The 24,400-nt window shown below is 44.0% G+C and overlaps 1 long non-coding RNA gene across 1 annotated transcript in view; it reads left to right on the top strand.

Moving 5' to 3' along the window:
• Positions 1 to 24,400, top strand: part of LOC119870854 — a 35,421-nt gene that overhangs the window by 5,780 nt on the left and 5,241 nt on the right. The window contains exons 2-4 of the long non-coding RNA XR_005354314.1: positions 14,638 to 14,752; positions 15,535 to 15,988; positions 23,889 to 24,108. This is a non-coding gene — a long non-coding RNA (uncharacterized LOC119870854). The remainder of the gene's footprint in view (positions 1 to 14,637; positions 14,753 to 15,534; positions 15,989 to 23,888; positions 24,109 to 24,400) is intronic.

Raw genomic sequence — 24,400 nt, forward strand, 5'->3', positions numbered from 1 at the left:
TTGTAACATTCACATGCTGGAAGCTGGTGAAGTTGAACAAACCAAATCTCTCTCCAAGGTGTCATGCCCTTCTATCTGGAATCACCAGTGCCTTACTTAGAAGCGGCAGCAGAAAAGGCCTACGGGTGGGATGATACAGAGCCTTCAGGTATTTCCTTACTGCCACCAGATGCTAACTGGATAACAGAAGAAGAAACTCCAGTATGACCAGCCTCCAAGAGCACAATAGATCAAAACAGTGAGATTCCTGAGCATTGCAGAAGTAGAGTATACTTGAACGTAACTTGTGATTCCCCTCTCTTCTTTCTCCCTAATTTTGTCAAGATTCAGCCAAGAAACCCAATGCCTCTGTGACCTCTTAGAATTTTAACAAAACAATATCCCATTCTTGGGGAAATAACTAAACCCCTCACACTAATTTACATAAAATCACCCAATGTTGTTTCTCATGGTACATTCTTCATACTACATGCCTTCATTCAACAATGATTTATTGTATTCCAGAGACTGTTTTAGGCATCTGGGATATGTCAGTGAACAAACTGACAAAGATGCTTGTCTTTCGGAGCATACAGTCTAGGCTGGAGAAGCAAACAAAAACTGTAAGGATAACAAATAAGAGAACTTACAATTTTAGGTAAAGTAGTAAGAGAACAATGAGATTTGAACAAAGAGGTAAAGAAGTGAGTCATCTGTGGGCCCTTGCGTGGTGCAGTTGGTTGAATGGCCACTTCTTGGTTTTGGCTCAGGTTGCAATCTCAGCATAGTGAGATTGAGCCCCAGCAGGCTCTGCACTGAGCATGGAGTCTGCTTGAGTTTCTCTCTCCTCTCCCTCTGCATCTCCCTGCTGCACTCTCACTCTCTCTAAAATAAATAAATAAATCTTAAAAAAAAAAAAAAAAAAAAGGAGTCACATGAATAGCCAGAAGAAGAGCATGGCAGTTGGGAAAGCCAGTGGGATGGCTTTCTGAGCGAAGCAGGCTCAGGAAAGAACAGTGACACTCCTGTTCTTGAGCATGTGAGAGGGGATAGGATAATCTGTTGCACAAATTGAAAATTCGGTTTTAGATAGCAACAGGGTAGCTTATCTCTGGGACCAGTTCTCAAACCTTAGGGGACATCAGAAAAAATATGAAGTGTTTGTTCAGATGGATTCCTGAGGGCAGGACTTCCATAATGGTGCAGTAAGAAAGACTTGGCAAGTATTGCTTCTCAGCCTTTTGGCTAAGATCAAGTGAAAAACTTGGCAGACATCACACCCCCCCCCCCCAAAAAAAGAAGAAAACTAGAGAAAAAATGTCAAAAATCACCATTTCAAGACTGTATAAATCAACCAAGGTCATCCAACCAATTGAGTGCGGTTTATTCAGTAAAACCACTCAGCTTTGAGTAAAAACAGAGTTTGTGATACTTTCGCCCAGGGACTGGTCTTGTCCCCAGCTCTCAGCTCTGTCAGTTGCAGGACTTCTTCTATCAGGGCATGAAAAGTGTGAGCTTTGCCACCAGAGGGTTGATGACCTGATTTGGAGCCGAGTGAAGAAAACCCCACGGATGCAAACGCCGGTCACTGCTGGAAACAATATCAAGTCCAGAAGCCAAAGAATAAGAAGACCAGCACTCCAGGGAACCTGAGGCTGTGATTCTGTTGGGGCCAGTTGACTGGCTGACTAACCAGAAATTTAACTGGAAAAGAGAAAGACTGAGACAGCCATAGTGTACCTTGATAAGTGCCCACATTTCTGTGGGCTGGAGGTCTGTGTGTGTGCACAAGGCTGAGTGCACGCTTGCAAGAGAACAGAGAGGTCCCCAGCGATCCTCTCGTCTCTGGCTGAACTTGAGACCACGTACACACACCGAGGGGACACAAGAAGCCCAGTTAGAAAGTGAGAGTCTGAACAAAATCGTTAATGACTTAAACCCTAAATTAGGTTCCCCAGCCACAGACAGATCTACTGGCCAAGGAGAAGAAGACTTACTCATTCGGGACATTGAAACACAATCCCTGGGCAATCCTTGGATGAATGCTAATGTAGACGAGCGCAGAGTGACTCACAGGAAGTCAAGCATATAAATGAAAACAGTCATAGAAAGACTTGGCGGTACTGGTGTGCATATAGATAGGTAGATCAATGGAACAGAAAGGAAAGTTGAGACATGTTTACATTCATGGTCAAGTGATTTACAACAAAACATTCAAAGGCAGCCCAATGGGGGAAAGAGTTTTTTCAGTTGGCACTTGTACAATTGAATAGCTATGTGACACGTTTACACAAGGTATCAACAAGCTTTTTCAGTAAACAGCTAGACAATAAGATTTGGGGCGTTGTGTTATCACATTTGCTGCCACTGCTCAACTGGAGTGTTGTAGTGAGGGGCCATCGAGATTTCTTTCCCTGTTCATGGGTGATGGAGGTCAGGAGGACATCCGAATATGCAGACTTCGGCTCCAGGACACTTGAATCACAGATGAAAAACAGCAAAAGAAAATGAAGACCTTCTAAAAGAAGGGGCATCGTTGTGATTTGAAGGCATGATTTGGTATAATGTGCGGTGGTGCATCAAAGTTGGCAAGGAAAAGAACAGACGGGATGGATACACTTTTATACTAAAGTGAGATTTTTTTTAAAAAATAATCAAATTAGAAATATCAAGTTCCACTTTTGACCTTTTGAGAATCAGTAATCTTTCTGCTGTGGCACCCTACCTTGGAGTGTTCCTGCAAGCTGAAGCGTGAGCGTTAGTGCTCAGCCCTCTTCCCAACTGGGAGGAAGCGGGCCTGGGAAGGCAGCTGTCCTGACTAAGTGAGCCAGAGATGAGTCTGAACGATTGTTGCTGTCAAAATGAAGAAATGCCCGTTGGACCTGGAAGGTATGAGAATGGTAAAAAATAGCAAGTCATCCTGGCTAGAAGGTCCCGGAGAGGATGACTTGAATGTCACATAGGAAGAAAGGCTCTGGGGACACCTGGGTGGCTCAGCGGTTGAGTATCTGCCGTCGGACCAGGGTGTGATCCTGGGGTCCTGGGATCGAGTTCCGCATTGGGCTCCCTGCAAGGAGCCTGCTTCTCCCTCTGCCTGTGTCTCTGCCTCTCTCTCTCTCTCTCTCTCTCTCTCTCTCTCTCTCTGTGTGTGTGTCATGAATAAGTAAATAAAATCTTTTTTTTAAAAAAAAGGAAAAAAGGCTCTGGTCCCCTGCGATGGGTTGAGCACAGGCACCTGATCACACACAAACGGGGTGAACGCCATCCAGTGTGCTGGAAAAGAGGTGACCCGCAGTGCTAGTCTGGGCATTCATGCCGAGGGCTGGAGGCTCCTCCAACATCAGAGAGGGGGTCCCTGAGGGGCACGTTACACCACTGTCACTGGTTTTTATGAAATGAAACGCTTGATTTAACTCAGTACTTCTCAAAGTCGGCTTCACAGACCCCTGGTGTTGCACGAGGTCAAACCTTTCCATGTTAATGCTAGAGGTGTTTGCTTTTTCAGCCTCAGCCGTGAGCATGCACTGAAGGCTCCCAGAGCCTCCTCCCCTGTGCAACCACAACAGCTTACACACACAAGTGGCCACGAGACTCCACCACCCGTCTCGCAGCTGCCACAGAAAAGATGTAGAACACGGCGCTCTGCTCATCATTTGTTTTGTTTGGCAATTTTTATTTTTGCGTAAAACATGCCATTTAACATGGGATGAGTGTGTTATTGTTGTTCTAAATGAATTGACACATATTCCACTCATAAATATTTATTACTAAGTAATACTTATGAATAAATATTTTAAAACTCAGGTTTAATTTCCAGGACAGTGAATACCAGTAAACAAGTGATTAACAACAGCCCTCTGGGGTCCTCCATTTCTTTTTAAGATCATAAAGGGATCCTGGGACCACGAAGTGTTGGAACTGCTGGTTTAATTGATACATTTTCTTCTTGTGTTCCTTCAAGTTGTTGCTGTAGGAGGAGGGATGAGCATCTGTTTTGTTCTGTCTCAGATGCAAGACATGTGTGAAAGAGAAAGAAAGAAAAACCAGCTCTGCACAGTTGGCTCTGCCAGAGTAACAGGTTCGTCAGAGATGCCCCAAGGATGGATCTCGGGGGGCCTGGTGGTGGGGGCTGCAGGCGAGTGGACGGTACGCCCAGGAGGAGCTCGAGAGTGGGGGTTCACAGTCTCCTGAACCCAGGGACCAGGCAAACTCCTAGCCAGGCTCTGGAAAGGCAGGGAGAGTCCACGGTGACCAGCCGCCCAGAGGATGCTGCAGGGAGCTTCCTGAAACACCTGGCGGACTCGTCCCAACCAGCAGGTGTCACCCAGCTCGGCGCCCTGAAGGGGACTCGTGGGCAGGCGGTGGGCCCCCTGCACCAGGTGGAGGTTGCATGTCCTTTGCATCCATTTGAAGGACCTTGCATTCCTTGTTGGTGTGTGTTCCAGCCTCTCCATCAATCATAGCACCTTTGGGAAACCAGAGAGATGCACAAGCTTTATCACAGAGCAATGACCAACCACAACAGCACGTTGAGGGCAAAGCTGCAAGCAGCTGGGGTTTTGCGAGCAGGCCGGTGACCTCATCAGACAGAGGATCTCTTCGAATCCCCAAGTTCCTCCACCCGGAAAGTGAAAAAAGCCAGTGGGGAGAAGGTAATTTTCAGGAATGCCTTATTTAAACAACTGCTCCACTGACAGGAAGCCTTACACAACAACTAACAATAGATGGTATTTCAAAAGAAAAAGTGCTCCAGAGAAGCCCTGGCAAAGCCGTAAACATGTGCAGGAAGTGAGGCCGCCTCCACACCGTGGACCCTGGTCAGGCTGCCGGGGAGGCAGAGGGAAGATTCCGCAACGTCAGATAAGGGAAGACGTCCAGGTCCAGGATCATAACCTTCAAAGGACTCCAGGTTCTGAGAACAAGGGGGGACTTAACATAATTCAGATTTTTGAAATTGAAAGGGATCAAAAGAGGGCACCTGAGTGGCTCAGCAGTGGAGCATCTGCCTTTGACTCAGGGCATGATCCCCAGGGCCTGGGATTGAGTCCCGCATCGGGCTCCCCACAGGAAGGAGCCTGCTTCTCCCTCTGCCTGTGTCTCTGCCTCTCTGTGCCTCTCATGAATAAATAAATAAAATCTTTAAAAAAAAAGAAATTATTTTTATCTCTCTCCTCTAGATTATTCTCTTTCAATGTGTTTAAAAAGCAAAAAGTTCTAAAGTGATGTGAAAGGAGTTTAATGATAGCTAATGAATAACTCTATCAAATTAGATGAATACTGTGTTTCATGGTTGAGAAGAAGGGGTCAGATGAAGAAAATCATGTCTTCCCAATTGAGGGGGGAAAAATCAGAAGATACACTCACAATGTGTCTGTCTTTTGGTTTCTGCCTAATAAGCATCATGCCTACTTCATTGTTGTTGGGGATTCAATGAGATAAGCACAAGGTGTTTGGCCTGCCATGCGTACTCGTTCACTGCACGAGTTCATGTGAACACCTGTCATTTTTTCTCCAATTGGGAGGTGGCTTGGAGTCCTCATACACATTTAAAAATTTTATATCTTTTTTTAAAAAGATTTTATTTATTCATAAGAGACAGACAGAGAGAGCCAGAGACCCAGGCAGAGGGAGAAGCAGCCTCCCTGCGGAAAGCCTGTTGCAGAACTCGATCTCAGGACCCTGGAATCATGCCCTGAGCCGAAAGCAGAAGCTCAACCACTGAGCGTGCCCCTGAGTGGGGAAAAATCAGAGAGGGAGACAAACCACGAGAGACCCCTAACTCTGGGAAACAGAGGGTTGTGGAAGGAGAGATGGGGGGTGGGGTCGCTGGGTGATGGGCACTGAAGAGGGCACACGACTGGATGAGCACGGGGTGTTATAGTATATGTTGGCAAATCTAACTTAAATAAAAACAAATGTAAAACATAAAAATTTTATCTCAACAGATTATTTTAGAACAGTTTTAGGTTTATGGAAAAATTTTACAGCAAGCCCAGAGAGCTCCCTGTGTACCCTCTGCTCTTAGCCACACACCCTGCTGCCAACATGTCACATTAGAGCGAGACGTGTGTGATAACTGATGAACTGGTATCGATACTTCGTTATTAGCTAAAGTCTACAGTTTACGTTGGGACGGACACTGCTGTTTTTCGCTTCTGTGGGTTTTGCCAAGTGGGTAATATCACGTGGCCACCATTGTGGTGTCACACAGAGTTGTCTCACTGCCCTAAACATCCTCTCTACTCTGTTCATTCTTCCCTCCTCCCTCATCCCCGACAACCGCTCATGGTTGTAAGGTCAGCATAGTTTTGTCTTTTCCCGAATGTCATCGAGGTACGATCCTATGGCACGGAGCCTCTGCAGATGGGCTTCTTTCACTTGGTGATACGCATTTAAGATTCTTTCATGACTTTTCGTGCTTGATGGCTCCTTCCCCCCCCCCTTTTTTTTTTGCTGAATAACATTCCATATGCATTTTGAATACCAATTATCTGCTGCAGTTTTAAGCATCGCAGTTAGGGAAATCTTGTCATTTGAAGAAGCAGTATGCTTAGGGAAAATTTGATATTTCAGAGAAGTGGTGTTAATATGGTGGCTAAAAACATAGCTTTTGCTGTGAAACCTACCTAAGCACAGTAACCTTCAACATCTAAAACTCTTCACTGAGCACAGACCATAGCAGGTGTTGTGTTGGATGCTCTCGATGCTGGGGACCACGGGGCAAAGGTACAGACTCAGCCCTCCTGACACAGGTACATAATCTATTTCACACCCGCTGGCACCTACTCTGCACCTACAACCTGATTTATTCAAGTGCCTTCCAAACATTTGCTCATTTAATTCCCTCAATGACCCTATGAGCCGATTCCTGTGTTGGTCCCATCTTATGCATGAGGATCCAGAGGCACAGAGAAGATAAGCAACGTTGCTGCATGTCCCACCGCTACCCGGTGGCGGAGCAGGGATTCAGGCCCAGGAAGTCTGGCTTTTGGTCCTTAACTCTTAGCAATCTAGCTGTGCTGCCTTAAGCGGTGTCCAAGGGGGGAGTGGAATAAGTGAGTAATGGCAACACAGCACCTGAAGCCTGACAATGGTGGAACCGAGTGGTTCCCAGGGAGCACCAGGTCCACGTCACTACCTCTGAGGGCAGGGGACAGGGGAGGTGGCCAGCAAGTCTTGCTGGAAGAGGCGGCCCTCGCGATGCTGCCTGAAGTGTGCAAAAGCGGTGATGCCACTTTCTGAGGCCCGACTGTGGCTCTTCTTGACTTCTCCATGCCTTGACATCCCTCCTGATGATAAGAATAGCCACCTTAGCTGGTTCTATGAGGTCTGAGTAGGGAATGCATGAGGCCACAGAGGAGCCACTTCCCAGCTGTGAAGAGGAGAGGGTAGTGAGGTCTCCTTCACTTCCTGCAGGGTCCTCACCTGGCCCTGGCCTGGGCCCCCCACCAGCACCCCTGAAGGCTCACTCCCAACCCTCCATGTCCCAGCTCCAATCTCTGAGCACTGGGCCAGATACATGACCTTCCCCTGGGAATCGTGGGCTTTATCCCAACTGTTGAAGAAGAAGGAAGAGATGGGGAGAAAGAGAGAAGTTGAGGGGACAGACACAGGTCTGGGGACTGACCTCAGACTGCATTTAAGAGCACCAGTTTGCTTCTTTGACCAATGAACTGGCTCTGAAGTCAGTGTCAATGAAGTTCCAAAAGGGCTTTTGAGCGGTGGTGTCCACCCAAAAATAAGCACACAGGCTTCAAGGACATTGCTTGGTGCAGAGCCCTGTGTTAATGTTTTTTTTAAAAAACAAAAACAAAACACCATGGGACACCTGGGTGGCTCAGTGGTTGAGCGCCTACCTCTGGCTCAGGGCGTAATCCCAGGGTCCCAGGATCGAGTCCCACATCAGGTTCCCCACAGGGAGCCTGCTTCTCCCTCTGCCTGTGTCTCTGCCTCTTTCTCTGTGTTTTTCATGAATAATAAAGAAAATCTTAAAAAGAAAACTCAAAACATCAAACCTCACTTTGCTTTCTACAAGATGCATAGTAGGTTTAAGAAATCCTGCCTAAAGGAAAATATGCCCTCTTGCAGTGGCTGGAATTCACCATCAAAATACAAAGTGCTCCACCTGTGGATTGATTTCATGTGTCCAGGAGCAATCTCAGCACTGTATGCCCCTGAGCAGGGCCACCTGCAACCCCCCTTCCCCCACCCAGGAGCCCTCAGACACCTGAGCTTCCCTGAAGCTTCCCTCCAATCTGCATATGAAAATGCATCCCTAACAGGAAAGGTGCTACAGGTCACTGTGTGATCTTCTGTACTTTATTTGCATAAAATATACCCAGAGTTGTCAAAAGGGATATAAAATATCTGAATATCACTCCATAATGCTATTGATATTGTTAAATCTTTGTGGCATTGCGTATTGCGTTGCGTTATACAATCAGTTCAAATTCTGGAAAGCTCTATACCTAACAGCCACGCCATTCTAGGAGTTAAATCTATGGGGTAGTAGCTTGTGACTGTAGTAAAGTTAGGGATTGGGTCCTAACCTGAAAACACACAAATTTTTCCATTAGAAAAACCAAATTTGGTGTCTATAATTTTCCCCCAAAGCAACTTTCCTGCCCATAGAAGCACATGAGAGGGTTGCTTATAAGTCCGTGTGGTGTTGGGTCCAAGGACAGCTTCCCTCAACAGCTCGGAGGGTAAATGGGGGTTTGCTCCCCAGCCAGGACTGGAGTCGTCGGTCAGGCAAGAGGTGTCCTTTCACAGGCTGGATGTACGTCCAGACCAAGTAGTTCACTGCCTCTATGGTGCACGTTTAGGGCTCCAGGAAAAAGCCTACGTCTGTCATGGGGTCTGTGTTCTAGAAAAAAACTTACAATTAGAGGTTCATTTTGTGGACCTGGGCAAGGGATGGTAAGACCACCTCTTAAGGCGGAAAGACACTGATCAGAAAGAATGGCTCCATAGGTGCCACGACGGTGACAGGCGAGACGTGACATCCACTTGGAAATCTTGGGAGCCCACCCTGCTCAGCAGCGTCACCCAGATATGCCCTGCTGTCGCCACAAGACTTTGGGGCTTGGGAGGCCAGTCATCAGGTTTGACACAGAGGAGGTCGTGGGTGACATGGGTGACATTCTCGGCACATGGCTGCATCTCACTGGCCATGTCAACCCTATGTGAGGTGGCCATCCTGAAAAACCACCCTGGAAGACTCAGGTCCCCCAGGGAAGCCATATAAGTGTTGTTACTTCTTGTTATTTTCTGAGACAGGGTCCCCAGTGGGGGGACAACCCTCAATGGATGATCCTCGAGGTGTGGGAAGAATCTTGAGTGTTTGGCATCCCCTAACTGAAAATGTGCTGAGTCCCAAGGCCTGGGTTTTAGATGGTTGGTTTGTTCAGTGTCACAGTATCAGATTGCTGTGACCCTATTAAGTCAGAGGGAGTCATCCCGATGTTAGCAAGACCATATAAGTGGTCCCGAAGTCGGAGTGTGGCTGGCCTGGCTCTTCTGGGGCCGGTGTGGCAGTTTGTCTCAGAAGCCACAACATACTCACCCTGAGACACATTCAGCCATTCACATTCAAGGATGTATAGGACGCGGGTACAGAATTATGTTCACTGCTGCGTGAATTATGAGACAGAAAAGTTTGAAGCAAGAGGCCCCTGGGTGGCTCAGCTAATGAAACATCTGCTTTCAGCTCAGGTCATGATCCGGGGGTCCTGGGATCGAGTCCCGCATCGGGCTCCCTGTTCAGTGGGGAACCTGCCTCTCTCTCTGCCTCTGGCCCTCCACTGGCTTGTGCTCTCTCTTGCTATCTGTCTCTCTGTGTGTCAAATAAATAAATAAAAATCTTCAAAAAGAATTCCTTAAAGAAAAGTTTGAAATGATGCAAATGCCCAATAACACAGATATGATAAAAATCAATTATGTACCTCTATTTTGGTCCTAAAACATCACGTCCTAGAACATTTGATGACAGAAAAAGCATTCCCATTAAGTGAAAAACTTACAAAAACAGTGCCAGTACCATTCCACTTTTCAGTGACATAAAATGCCAAATCAAAGTGTAAAAGATAAAATACTTTAGAATACCCAGACATAAAAATAAAATAAAATAAATAAAATAAAATAAAATAGAATAAAATAAAATAAAATAAATAAAATAAAATAAAATAAAATAAAATAAAATACCCAGACGTGTGGTCAGCCAAGTTCCAAGCATGTCTCCCCACATTCTCCTGGTTACAGCTCAGAGCTCGTGAGCAGGGCGAGATGCCACTTGCTGCCTGAGTGATGCTACAGGCACCGGTGCCCAAAATAGGGGTAGAGTATCCCTGACGACCTAACCCATCACACCAGACCCCTTGCAGGGGGCATCTTTCAGCTGCCTGCAGGGGGAAATCCAGGAGATTTGAAGCGACGGGCGTGACAGTATGACAGCGCTGGTCTGAGGATGGAGGCGGCCGGGGAGGAGGAAAGCAGACAGCTTAGTAAGGACCAAAGGCCACAGCCGCCAGCAGCAAGGAAATGGGGCCCTTGGCCCTACGGATGCAAACAACGGTGCAAACAACGGAATCTGGCCAAGAACATGAGTGTGTTTGCAAACGGGTTCTTGCTCCAGGGCCTCCAGATAAGACCCCCGCCTGAGGACAGCTGGACGTCGACCTGGGAGCCCCCAGGACGGAGACGCAGTCAGCTCCATGGACTTCAGACCTACAGAGCCATGAGCTAGGAAATCTGTGTCACTTCAAGCCACCGCACGCGTGAAGGGTCGTGCGCTACAGCAGCAGAATCTGCCCACACACAAAATGCACAGGACTGAAGGAAGGAAACCCTAATAATAACAGCAAGTGGTCTCAGCCGTAGAATGGTCCCTTCGCTGTGTACTTGTACGAGTATGGGATCCCTTAGAATTCTGTAAAGAAGATATATATTTTTTTAAGATGTCTTTAAAGAACAAAACATAACAAAAGTATAATTAATCACCTATTTCCAAAAGACGAAGATAAAATTATGTGTGTGGTGTCCATCGAGGAAGTGTAGGTTTCAAGGAGAAAGCTTCCTTCTCTAATTCAGAAACTACGCCTGGGGCATTCTAATACAAATGGTTATTGTCAGTCAAGTAAAGCGACACCCTTTATATGAGATGGCACATCTTTTTCACAGAGATTATTTGTGCAAATGTAATGAAAAATGATAAGTCATTATAAATTATAAATCATTATAAAAATTATAAATCTCTGCAAAAAGCATTCTTTTCAAACACGGCCCGGGCCTATCCTCTGGGGTTTCCCACCAAAGGTCCCCTGTCCTTGCAAGCACACAAGGACTCACTGGGGGATGGGGGACCCTAAAAGAGCTGCCCCCCCTCGCTCTCTTGATGGCTGACCTGGCCCAGGCTCCACCAGGATCTGCTTCCATACCCACGTGAAGCCATCAGCACTGACCACCTGGACATGCTCTGTCACTGGCATGTGATGTCATGCAGTCATGACTCCTCAGTGATCAGGATGCCGAGCTCCACTGTATCCTCAGGTGTTCGCTACCCCACACATGGATCACAAACGTTGCACGCTCCTGGTCATCTCTCGGCTGGGGCCCACCTGAGCTTCACTGAGCATTCCCCTCCTCGGAGTGGGTGCCAGCCACTCCGGGGGTGGGAGGGCACTTTGGGCTTGGGGCAGTTTTCTGAAGATGTAGGATGCACTTAATCATTGCCTAGACACCATGTAGACACAGAGGAAACACAGCATGGGGTCTGTTGTCAGGGCCCCAACAGTTCTGCCTTATAGACAGAATATTCACCCACAAAAAAATATCATGAAAGGATGTGATCTGGGAGTGAAAGGGGGGTGGTGAGGTGGGAAATGGGGGAAATGCAGCCACTGCGGCAGGGTGGGGGGTTGTTGGGCAGAGAGAGGCAGAGGCCGGCTGCAGTGGTAGGAGCCCAGGGGTTCAAAGGTGGTGGGAGCCGCATGCGTTCCTATAAAGGTGGGACTGAGAACCACAGGGCATCAGGACTGTGGGCATCCAGGGGAAGGGGAATATTATAAACTACGGGCAAACACAAATGAGAGAACAGAACTGAGAAAATCATGGAGATGGAACAGATGGAGAAAGTGTAAAGTGAGCAAATTTCTCAACTTCCGTTGGGAGCTGTTACATACCGCCCAGATCTGATAAATGAAAAAAAAAAAAAAAAGTCGATTAAATATATCCATTCATTCAACAAATATTTTTTTGAATGCACTCTATGGACCAGGCCCAGCTTCTGATCTGGGGTTTACAGTGGTGACGCAGGCAGAGGGGGCCGGCTCATAGAGGTGTGCATTTGTGGGAAAGACAAGCAGGAGCCAAGGCCACTGTATGACATGTCGTCCAAACAGAGAGGCTTTCAGAAGGAAGGGGGTGCAACTCATAACTGTGCAAAAGTGTGCAGATAAATGGGGGTCACCCCGGGGTCTGGGTCTGGGTCTGGCTGCCATTGCAGAGGCCTGCCTCATAGGCCATGGCGGGGAGAGAGTTTCATTCTGAAGACAACAGGATCCGAGAAAGCCTGACGCAGGACAAAGACACCCCGTTTCCATGTTCAGAATAGATGGACCCAGTGGGGAGGTGGGCAGAAAGGCTTGGAGGAGCCGGTGTCATGAGCTGGGGCATCTGGTGAGATGAGGGGGAAAAAAACAGGATTCAAGTATGTTTTGGAGAAGGAATATTGGATTGAATTTTCTGGAGAAGGACAAAGGAGGAATCAGGGATGACCCTGCAGTTTTTAGCTTTGACAAAGAGGTCGAGAGTGATCTCTTTCCTGAAATGTGGGAGAACGTGCAAGAGAGTGTGGTAGGCAAGAGTTCCAATTCAGGCCTAGGGTATCAAGGTGAAGATGCTTATTCAGACACCCGATAGTGCTATTAAGGAGACAGCTGGTTGGCCAGGTCTGGAGCCCAGTGGAGCTTGAGTGGAAGACGGTACTTCCCAAGATAACGCAGCAACTGCTTGAAGAATATAATATAACATAAAAATTATGAGGTAGGGGAAGTGCTTGTTTCCTTGAAGGGAATCAATAGATAATGTTAAAGTTGGCTAGTGAGAAAGAAGGTTTCTGTAAGCTCTTAAAAGTTGTAAGGCTAATCCTAGAAGAAATAAAATTGACTGTAAATCTTCCAAATTATCAAAAGGAAAATATTGACACACTCAAAAAGAGAAGCCATAGAGCAAGAGATAAGAAGAGCAAAAGAAGCGTAGAAGACACGAAGAATAATGAGGTGAAGAGTTAAAGGCAAATATATCTGTAATATCCAGTCATGGATAAACCGCTTTATTACCAGGAAAAATGATTTTCAGATTGAATCAAAACCCATCTGGAAGCTGCATCTAAAAACAAACGACAAAGCAAAACAACCCAGAACACCTGAAATGACAAAGGTGGGCAAAGATGTACTCAGCAAACACAATTCAGAAGAAAGCAAGGCAGCAATAATAGTAACAGAGAAGATGTAACTTGAGGCAAAGAGCAATAAGTGAGCAGGCTCACTTTGTAATGAAAAAGCCACCATGGAGAGCCCGCAGCGACTTTTACACCCCACGTAATCTCGGATCAAAATGCATAAAGCTGGGCAGCCCCGGTGGCTCAGCGGTTTGGCACCGCTTTCAGCCCAGGTTGCGATCCTGGGTCCTGGGATCGAGTCCCACATCGGGCTCCCTGCATGGAGCCTGCTTCTCCCTCTGCCTGTGTCTGTGTGTGTGTGTGTGTGTGTGTGTGTGTGTGTGTGTGTGTTTCTCATAAATGAATAAAATCTTTAAAAAAAAATTCGTAAAGCTAAGAAGGAGAAAAGCACAGGGAGAGGTGAAAACAGGACAGCAACAAGGGACAACCCACCTGCCAGTTCTTGAGAAAAATGTTATCCTTTTTTTGGTGTTTTTTAAATCATCTCAGTTCTTATTTCCCACATCTAAAAATCAAAATAAGTAACTTATCTCACATGTTTAAGCTTTTAAATTTCATTCACTTGGTGGTAAGTAATTTTTATAGTCATGCTAACAGGCCTTGTCCCTTATAGCTTCTATTTGTTGAGTGTTCATTAAGTCACCAACCCTTGTGCTAAATGTTTACATAGATCCCATTTAGCCACAGAGATATCACTTAACTTTTGGCATTCCTATAGTCTGTAAATGGTAGAGCTGAGGTTCAAACCCCACGCAGGTCTCTAGGACTCCAAAGGCAGAGTACTCATCCATCACACACACTTTCTCCATCCAGGGTTACAGATCAAGAACAGAAATCAGTGGAATTACAACATGTGCTCAGAAGAAGATCTCAGATAACCTCCAAATCTAAAAATCAAAGAGTTCACAAAAACAATCTAGATATAGGTTGGCCATCAAAAAGTTAAGGATGTGGAGATAAATTGTGATTCACCTAAGTCTGTGTTGAGCATTACCTGTGCAAGGTGCAGGGCTGCGATGTGTGTGTGGATGAGGGAATGTAAGTCTGAGTGTATGAGGGTAGGTGGATGAGTGTGTGTGGGTGTATATTTTCAAGGAGAGAAAAATGAAGACTATAGCAAATGATTTTTGAAGTGCCATGTGCACCAGAATGATCTGTGATGCTTCTGAAAATGCATTTAGAAGATTCTTGTCCCGTAGGTCTGGAGCAAGGCTCAGGATTCTGAACTTAATATGCTCTCCAGATGATTCTAATGTGCAGACAACATTTTAAAAGAAAAATGATATAGAAAATCCGAGTGACCCACCAAATAAGGTAAAAGTAATAGATTGATATTGAACACTATTATGGGGGGCAGGGGGTAAAGAATACAGATTATCTTGAATTGCTCATGAAATATTTACTGATGATATATAAAGCCTGAAATAAAAGTTTAAAAAAATTCTGTGAAGTAGAAATAACTCAGTTAACATTTTCAGACCAAACGGCACTGAGGAGAAATAAAAGAAAATTAACAACCAGGAAAACTCAAACATCAAAAATGTTTAATTTTGCCTCATGCAAGAAACAAATTCTGTCTCCAAGAGATACTCGGAATCAAAATTGCACGAGACCTAAAAAGTAATGAATTTTTTTAACGTATGTAACAAAAGTCATGACATTTGTCTAAGTTGCACTCAGTGGAAAATTCTATGCCCCAAACACTTGCATTACTAAATGCCGAAGAGAAAAAAATAAATGAAAGGGGGGGAAAATTGCATCTCATATCCTACCCTGATTTCATTCTGCCCCCATCACTGCTAGTGAGATTAATTCACCATTTGCTTTTCTTTAGTTTTTTTCTGTTCCTGGGTTTGACCTATTTATCTTTAGGCTGTTAATCTCCTGGGTTTTTACAAGTTATTTATAGTTTTCACTACCTCAAGGTCACGGACACATTTTCTTAACACTATAAGAAACATTGCCATAAGATACTCTACAATTCAAAAAAGGGTAGAGAATCATAATAACTACTGACATAGAATAACATAGTCACTCAATTCTAACACATGTTAATGTTTTGCCCTTCTTTTTTTTTTCTGCTTCATTTTTGTTAGGTGTTAAAGGACTCATGTGAGAATTGAGGTGGATCATGGTGGTGGTGACTCAGGTCTGAATCTCCCCGAATTGTCTCCACCAGGGGAGACAGAGCAAACAGCAAAGTGTGGTCTCTGCTGAGCAACCCCAAGCCAGGGTTTGCCCATGAAGGGCAACTTCCTGCTCAGTCTCTCTTTATAGAAATATTCCAGCCAGGAAATGAAGATGGTTTTGTGAATGAGAAAATTGTGCTTTGTAGTCCCTGTTGGAGTCATGAGTTAAGGCCACAGGCATCACAAAAAGAATTAGGAAGGAATCTTGCCAAAAAAGAAAAAAAAGGAACATGAATCTGATCAAACCTTGTGTTCCAGCTACTGATTTATAGGAAGTACAAGGAATAGAGGAATCATCGGTGAAAAGCTGACCATGAGGAGCACTGGAAGACAAATTATCCACTTTTTTCCCACAAAAAAGGTATGGGGTGAGGGGACAATTGGAAGACTTCTTTCTTTGGGCCCTGATTCAGATGATCTGTTACAAAATGATTCTGAAATGATGGGACACATGGACGCTGCCTGAATGTAGGAGCAGGTGGTCACATCTGACGACAGAATCACCGGGACACACCTGCTAAAATGTTCATGGGTGAAATTTTAATATGTCCAGCTTATTTCAAAATGATCTTGGGGGAGTGGGTGGGCCATAGATATTGATAATGATTGAAGCTGGATTTTTTTTTCATAGTAATGTACATCCATTATCAGGTTGGTATCTGGGACGCTGCCCTAACAAGCTTCAGTACACACTTGTGTGCTATGAGCTTTGGGATAGGCTGCAGCCAGGAGGGCCGGGAGGAAACTGTTCCAGGAAGCAGGACCTACCGTAAGGAGGAGCACTTGAGGGGTCATTATGCTTAAAAAAAAAAAAAAAGATTGATTTATTTATCTCAGAGACAGAGAAAGAGAGCACAAGTGAGAGTGGCAGAGGGAGAGGGAGAGAGAATCTCAAGCAGACTCCTCGCTGAGCAAAGAGCCCCATGAGCGGTTCAATCCCATGACCCTGAGATCATGACTTGAGCAGAAACCAAGAGCCAGTGGCTTAACTGACTAAGTCACCCAGGCACCCCAGGGGGTCTTTATGCTTTTCTCTCTACTTTAAGAAGTGTTTTCAAATTTCCATGATGAAATAATGGTAAAATAATAAAGAATAAAACTGTGTGTACGTTTGTCATGGGAAGCTTCCAGTTTCATCTCTGACATGTAAAGGGCTTAGAGGCCAGCACTCATCCTCAGAAGAAGCAAAAGCTGGATGCACTGAAGACCAGTTGCCTCTCCTGGCCCATCAGAGAGTTGAGGTCGCAGGGTGACTGTCGCCCCTCCCCCCTCGTCTGGAAAGAGGCAGATCTGAAGAGTCCCAGCTGAGATCTGCTTCCCAGGAGCAGGAGCTGCTGGAGCTGTAGGCTGGTGAGAAAAGCCACATGGTAATTGCGATAAATTCCCGGGGGCTGTGCGTGGGCTGGTGTGAGTGAGAAATGCTGGGGGTGGCCGTCTCAGGGGCCCGCTTCCAGGCAATTTCCCTTCAGGAAACTCAGCAGATTCTCATCTTTCTCATCTGAGAAAGATCTTGTGACTAAGGCTGGGGAAAGGAAGAACAGTCACCGTGAAAGATGCCCAGAGCCTATTCTGAGGAAAAACACTTTGCCAAAGCCTCTGCCAGGTGAAGGAAGGGCATTTCTTCCTTCCCTCCAGGCCCCTCCAGCCTTCTTGTGACCTGACAACAAGGATCAGGTGACACTGCAATCAAGAGGAGTCAGAGTTTCAAGGAAACAGGCTGGGAATGTGGCAGCCGGGGGACAGGAAGGAGGGGACAGGAAGAGAAAACCAGCTGGTCTGTGGGAGAAGCACTTGTGAGGAGCACAGCACAGAGACAGAGGTTCATGCATGTGATTATAGAATACTCACACACACTGCACACACATGCAGACACACACTACACATATACATACACGTATGCACACACCTATGCACACACAGATACAATAGGCATATATACATACATATATACATACATGCAACAGACATATACACATATATACATGCATGCAACAGACATATATACACAGCCATACACACACATATACCACACACACATACATACATTCAATGCACACCATCACCACCACTGCTGCACCAATAGGCTTTCAGTATAATAACAGTGGGCTCCAACTGGAAGATCTGTGAGATGTGGACTCTCTCTGAGGAGGAGCACTTAGGGAGCCCAAAGTGAGGAGGGAGATAAAAATGAGGACACCAGAGGAATCTCAAGCATCTGGCACCTGCAGCCACAGCAAGCATTACACACTGCTCAACTTCAGCCCAGATTAATGTAAATCCTCATGCTGGAGCCCACTTACCTCCACCCCTATTGCACAATATGGCATGCTAGGCCTCCAATGGAATATTAAAAGGCAAACCCAAGAGGAATTAAAAACACACTATGAGGAGACAAAGCAAGCACCAGGGCCAGACTCAGAGATGGCATAGAAGTTGAAATTATCACACAGGAATTTAAAGGAACGTGAATAATATGTTAAGGGCTCTGATGGAAAAATAGGCACCATGTAAGAACAAGTGGATAATGCAAGTAGAGAGATGGAACTGTAAGAAAGAATCAAAATGAAGTACTAGAAATAAAAATACAATGACAGAAATGAATAATACCTCTGAAAGACTCAGTGTGGCAAGGATAGAGGCATGCACAGTGAAGGCAGGTCATTTGAAACTTCATAAACTGAAAGGCAAAGGGAAGAAATAACTTTTTTCAAAAAATGATATCCAAGGGGTGCATGGGTGGCTCAGTTGGTTAAGCATTCAACTCTTGACCTCAGCTCAGGTCTTGTGAGTTCAGGCTTTGTGCTGGGCTCTACATTGGGTATGGAGCCTACTTAAAAAAAATAAAAACAGTTCCAAGAACTTCAGGAAATATTAAAAGGTATAACAAATGTGACTTGGAATGCCATAAGAAAAAAGAAAGCACAGATCAGAAGAAATGTTTGAAGTAAAAATTGCCAAGAACTTTCCAAAATTAATAACGGACACCAACCCACAGATGAAAAAGTTTAGAGAATGCCAAGCACAATAAATGTCAAAAAACCCACACCTGAGTATATCCTATTCAAACCTAGAAAATCAAAGTCAAAGAGGAAATTGTGGAAGAATCCAGGGAAAACCATGCCTTACCCATAGAGAAGCAAGGATAAGATTTAACCGTATGGAAGATAAAACCCATCTTATCAGAATCCACAAAAGCCTGAATTGAAGTAGTCACAAGATGTCACAAGAAAATACCTACCAATCCATAATTTTATATCCAGTGAAATTAACTTTCAAATTGAAGCAGAGATAAAGACTTTGTAGGAGAAAGAGAATGATAATGTTCATCACTACTCAACTGGCCCTGCAAAAAATATTATAGGAAATCTTTCAGGCAACAGGAATTGATATAAGTCAGACGTCTGAATGTACATAAAGAGTGGAATTGCATCAGAAGAGGATGAACATATTATGAACAACATATACCAACAAATTAGGCAATCTGAAAGAAATGAATGCATTCCTGGAAATGTATAAATTATCAAAACTGAAACAGGAAGAAATATAAAACCTGAACAGGGTAGCTCAGGTGGCTCAGCAGTTTAGTGCTGCCTTCAGCCCAGGATGTGGTCCTGGAGACCCGGGATCAAGTCCCACATCGGACTCCCTGCGTAGAGCCTGCTTCTCCCTCTGCCTGTATCTCTGCCTCTCTCTCTTTCTCTCTCTCTCTCTCTGTGTGTGTGTGTGTGTCTCATGAATAAATGAATAAAAAATCTTAAAAAAAAAAAAAAAAAGAAAACCTGAACAGATCAATAGCCAGCAAGAAAATTGAAGCAGTCATCAAAAACCTCCCAAAAAAAACAAGAGTCCAGGGCCAGATGGCTTCCCAGAGGAATCTATCAAACATTTAAAGAAGAAACAATACCTATACTATTGAAGATATTTCAAAAAATAGAAATGGAAGGAAAACTTCCAAACTCATTCTATGAGGCCAGCATTACCTTGATCTCAAAACCAGAAAAAGACCCCACCAAAAAGGAGAATTACAGAACAATATCACTGATGAATATGAATGTCAAAATACTCATTAAGATGCTAGCCAATAGGATCCAACAGTACATTAAAAGGATTATTCACCACAAACAAGTGGGATTTATTCCTGGGATACAAGGGTGATTCAATATCTCCAAATCAATTAATGTGATAGATCACATTCATAAAAGAAAAGATAAAAACCATAGGATCACTCAACTGATGCAGAAAAAGCATTTGACAAAATACAGCATTCTTTCCTGAATTAAAACTCTTCAGAGTGTAGGGATAGAGGGAACACAGATTAATATCATAAAAACCATCTATGAAAAGCCCACAGAGAATATCATTATCAATGAGGGAAAACTGAGAGCTTTTCCCCTAACATCAGGAACATGACAGGGATACCCACTCTCACCACTATTATTCAACATAGTACTAGAAGTCCTAGCCTCAGCAATCAGACAACAAAAAGAAATAAAAAGCACTCAGATTGGCAAAGAAGTCAAACTCTCATTCTTCACAGATGACATGATTCTTTATATAGAAAACCCAAAACACTCCACCCCAAAATTGGAGAACTCATAGAGCAAATTAGCAATGTGGCAGAATACAAAATCAATGCACAGAAATCAGTTGTATTTCTATACACTAACAATGAGACTGAAGAAGAAAAATTATGGAATTTATCCCATTTACAATTTCACCAAAAAACCATAAGATACCTAGGAAGAAACTTAACCAAAGAAAACTGAAAACTATAGCACACTTATCAAAGACATTGAGGAAGACATAAAGAGTTGGAAAAATGTTCCATGTTCATGGACTGGAAGAATAAATATTGTTAAAATGTCTATGCTATCCAGGACAATCTACACACTCAATGCAATCCCTGTCAAAATACCATTAACATTTTTCACAGAGTTGGAACAAATAGTCCTAAGATTTGTGTGAAATCAGAAAAGACCCTGAATACCCAGAGGAATGTTGAAAAAACAAACAAACAAAGCTGGGGGCATCACAATTCTGGATTTCAAGCTGTATGACAAAGATGTCATCATCAAGATACAAGATAGTATGGTACTGGCACAAAAACAGACACACATAGATCAGTGGAACAGAATAGAGAACTCAGAAATCCTCAACTCTATGGTCAACTCATTTTCGACAAAGTAGGAAGGAACATCCAATGGCAAAAAGACAGTGTCTCCAAGAAATGGTGTCAGGAAGATTAGATAACTGCATGCAGAAGAATGGAACTAGACCACTCCCTACACCATACACAAAGATAAACTCAAAATGGATGAAAGACCTAAATGTGAGAAAGGAATCCACCAAAATCCTAGAGGAGAACACAGGTGGCACCCTCTTCAACCTCAGCCACTGCAACTTCTTTCAAGACACATCTCTAAAGTCAAAGGAAACAAAAGTAAAAAATGAACTATTGGGACTTCATCAAGGTAAAAAGTTTCTGCACAGCAAAAGAAACAGTCAACAAAACTAAAAGGCAACCTGCAGAATGGGAGAAGATATTTGCAAATGACATATCAGGTAAATGGCTAGTATCCAAGATCTTGATAAAGAATGTATCAAACTCAACACCCCCTCCCAAAAAAAACAACAAATAATCTGGTCAAAAAATGAGCAGAAGACATGAACAGACATTTCTCCAAAGAAGACACATGGCCAACAAGCACATGAAAAAATGCTCCACATCACTTGGCATCAGGGAAATACACATCACAACTACAATGAGATACCACTTAATAACCAGTGAGAATGAAATGAAAAAGACAGGAAACAACAAATGTTGGAGAGGATGTGGAGAAGGGGAACCCTCTTATTCTGTTGGCAGGAATGCAAGCTGGTGCAGCCACTCTGGAAAACAGTGTGGAGTGTCCTCAAGAAGTTAAAAATAGAGCTACCCTGTGACCCAGCAAATGCACTGCTGGGAATTTACCCCAGAGATACAAATGTAGTGAAACAAAGGGACACCTACACCCCAAAGTTCACAGCAGCAAAGTCCACAATAACCAAACTGTGGAAGGAGCCATGATGTCCTCCCACAGATGAATGGATAAAGAAGATGTGGCCTCTATATACAATGGAATATTACTCAGGCATCAGAAAGGATGAATACCTACCATTTACATTTACGTGGATGGAACTGGAGGGTATTATGCTGAATGAAGTAAGTCAATTGGAGAGAGACAGTTAAATGGTCTCATGCATATGTGGAATATAAGAAAGAATTAAAGGGATCATATGCCAAGGGAGAGGAAACTGAGTGGGGAAAAATCAGAGAGGGAGACAAACCATGAAAGAATCCTACTCTAGGAAACAAACTGAGGATTGCTGGATGGGCTGTGGGGGGATGGGGTAACTGGGTGACAGGCATTGAGGAGGGCACGTGATGGGATAAGCACTGGGTATTATATGGAACTGATGGATTATTGAATACTACATCTGAAACTAATGATGTACTATATGTTGACAGATTGAGTTTATTTATTTTTATTTTTTTGGCAGATTGAGTTTAAATAAAAATCAAAAACTGAAAAAGTTAAAAGAAGAAATTAAAAACAAAAAAATTTAAAAAGAAGAAGAGGATGAACGGTAGTAAAATAAAGATGTTTATTATTCCTAATTGATTTAAAGGAGAACTGTGTAGAGTAATTAACAGTAGTAATGTAATGGGTGTCACAGCACACGGATAAGGGAAGGGAATGGTAGCAGTGTCATGAGGAAGGGAGGAAATACTCTGCTATGAGGTCCCTGCATCTGTACAACATTATCCGAAGGTGGACTTAGTTTGATTTTAAATGTATATTGTTGGGGCACCTGGGTGGCTCAGTCAGTGAAACATCTGCCTTCCACTTAAGTCATGATCTCAGAGTCCTGGGATCAAGCCCCACATTGTGCTCTCTGCTCAGCGGGAGTCTGCTTCTCCCTCTCCCTCCTCCCTCCCCATGCTTGTATGTGCTCTCTCTTTCTCTCTCTGTGTGTCAAATGAATAAACAAAATCTTTTTTAAAAAATAAATAAATGTATATTGTTAACTGTAGGGCCACCACTAAAAAAGCTTTTTAGAAGGTATAATTGACCTCTGATTGACTAAACTTCAAACATTATATAGTTTCATTTATTCAGGGAATGTAAAAAACTAGTGAAAGGGATTAAAGGGGAAAGGAGAGAAAATGAGTGGGAAATATCAGAGAGGGTGACAGCACATGAGAGACTCCTAACTCTGGGAAATGAACAAGGGGTAGTAGAAAGGGAGGTGGGGGGGGATGGGGTGACTGGGTGACAGACACTGAGGGGGGCATTTGACGGGATGAGCGCTGGATGTTATACTATATGTTGGCAAATTGAACTCCAATAAAAAAAAAATACAAAAAAAAAGAAATCTGAAAATTGAAAAAAAAAAAGAAGGTATAATTGATAGCTAAGAGAAGAGAGAAAATGAGATTATATAAAATACTCAATTAAAACCAGACAGGGGAAAAAATTGGATGGTGGTCTGGGGGTAAGAATAAATACAGCAAACTTAACAAAGTGGTGGGTATTAATTCAATTGTACTAATGACCACTTTAAATGTGAATGGTCTAAGTACCCCAGTTAGAACACAGAAAGTGTCAGGGATGCCTGGGTGGCTCAATGCCTGGGCATCTGCCTTCAGCTCAGGGCATGATTCCGGGGTTCTGGGATCAAGTCCCACATCGTGCTTGCCGCATGGAGCTTGCTTCCCCCTCTGCCTATGTCTCTGCCTCTCTCTGTGTGTCTCACAAATAAATAAATAAAATCTTAAAAAACAAAAAACAAAAAGTGTCAGAGATCATTAAAAAAACAACAACAATAACAACCAGGGAAACTCTGCTGTGCTGTTTACAAAGAGCAGTCAGAAGTAAGGAAGGGGAAAGCTATAGCACGCTAACGCTCATCAAAGGGAAGCCAGAGGACACGTGAATTTCAGACAAATCAGACAAAATTATAGGAGTGAAAGAGGGACACCACATAGTTATATAGGAGTCAATTTGCCAAAACAACATAACAATCCTAAACATGCACGCACCTAACAATAGAGCATGAGAACTCAAGAGGCAGGAACGACAGAGCTCAGGGAGGGAATGTTCTCAGAGTTGTGGACGCCAACACTCCTTCAGCGGTTCATAGACTGAGCAGAAAATCATTAGGTACATAGATTATCTGAGCAGCACCATTCACCCACCGGATCTAACTTACCTGTTTAGAGACTCCACCCAACGGCAGACTCACATGGACCTTCACCAGATAGAACACATCCAGACCACGTTGGAATTAAGCCAGTAAATGGTAACAGAAGGACAGCTGGACCATCCCCCGATATTTGGACACTAAGCAAGACACTTCTAAAGAACGCATTTGTCAAAGGAGACACCTCAAGAGGGATCTTATCGTGGAGGTCCGGACCTGAACCTGAGAATCTCTAAGGTACGCAGGCAATTCTGATTGGTCATTTAGCCTTGCCATGTCTTTCAACTGTTTGAAGATGTGATTTCATTATTTTCTAACATCTAGCTTTTCTGCTGTGTTTAGCCAATGTAATCTTCCCTTGTAAGGACTCTCTCTCTCTCTCTCTTTCTTTTTCTGACTGTTTTATACATTTGTCTTTACGTCTTGGAAATTGTAGATCTCACTCTGGATCTAGGTGATGTTTATCTCGTTTATTCTCCTCGATGCTCCGTGCACTTCTGACCTAAGCACCCATGCCTTTCCTCAATTT

Source organism: Canis lupus, chromosome 1, assembly GCF_011100685.1.
Source record: "Canis lupus familiaris isolate Mischka breed German Shepherd chromosome 1, alternate assembly UU_Cfam_GSD_1.0, whole genome shotgun sequence".
NCBI classification, from domain to species: Eukaryota; Metazoa; Chordata; class Mammalia; order Carnivora; family Canidae; genus Canis; species Canis lupus.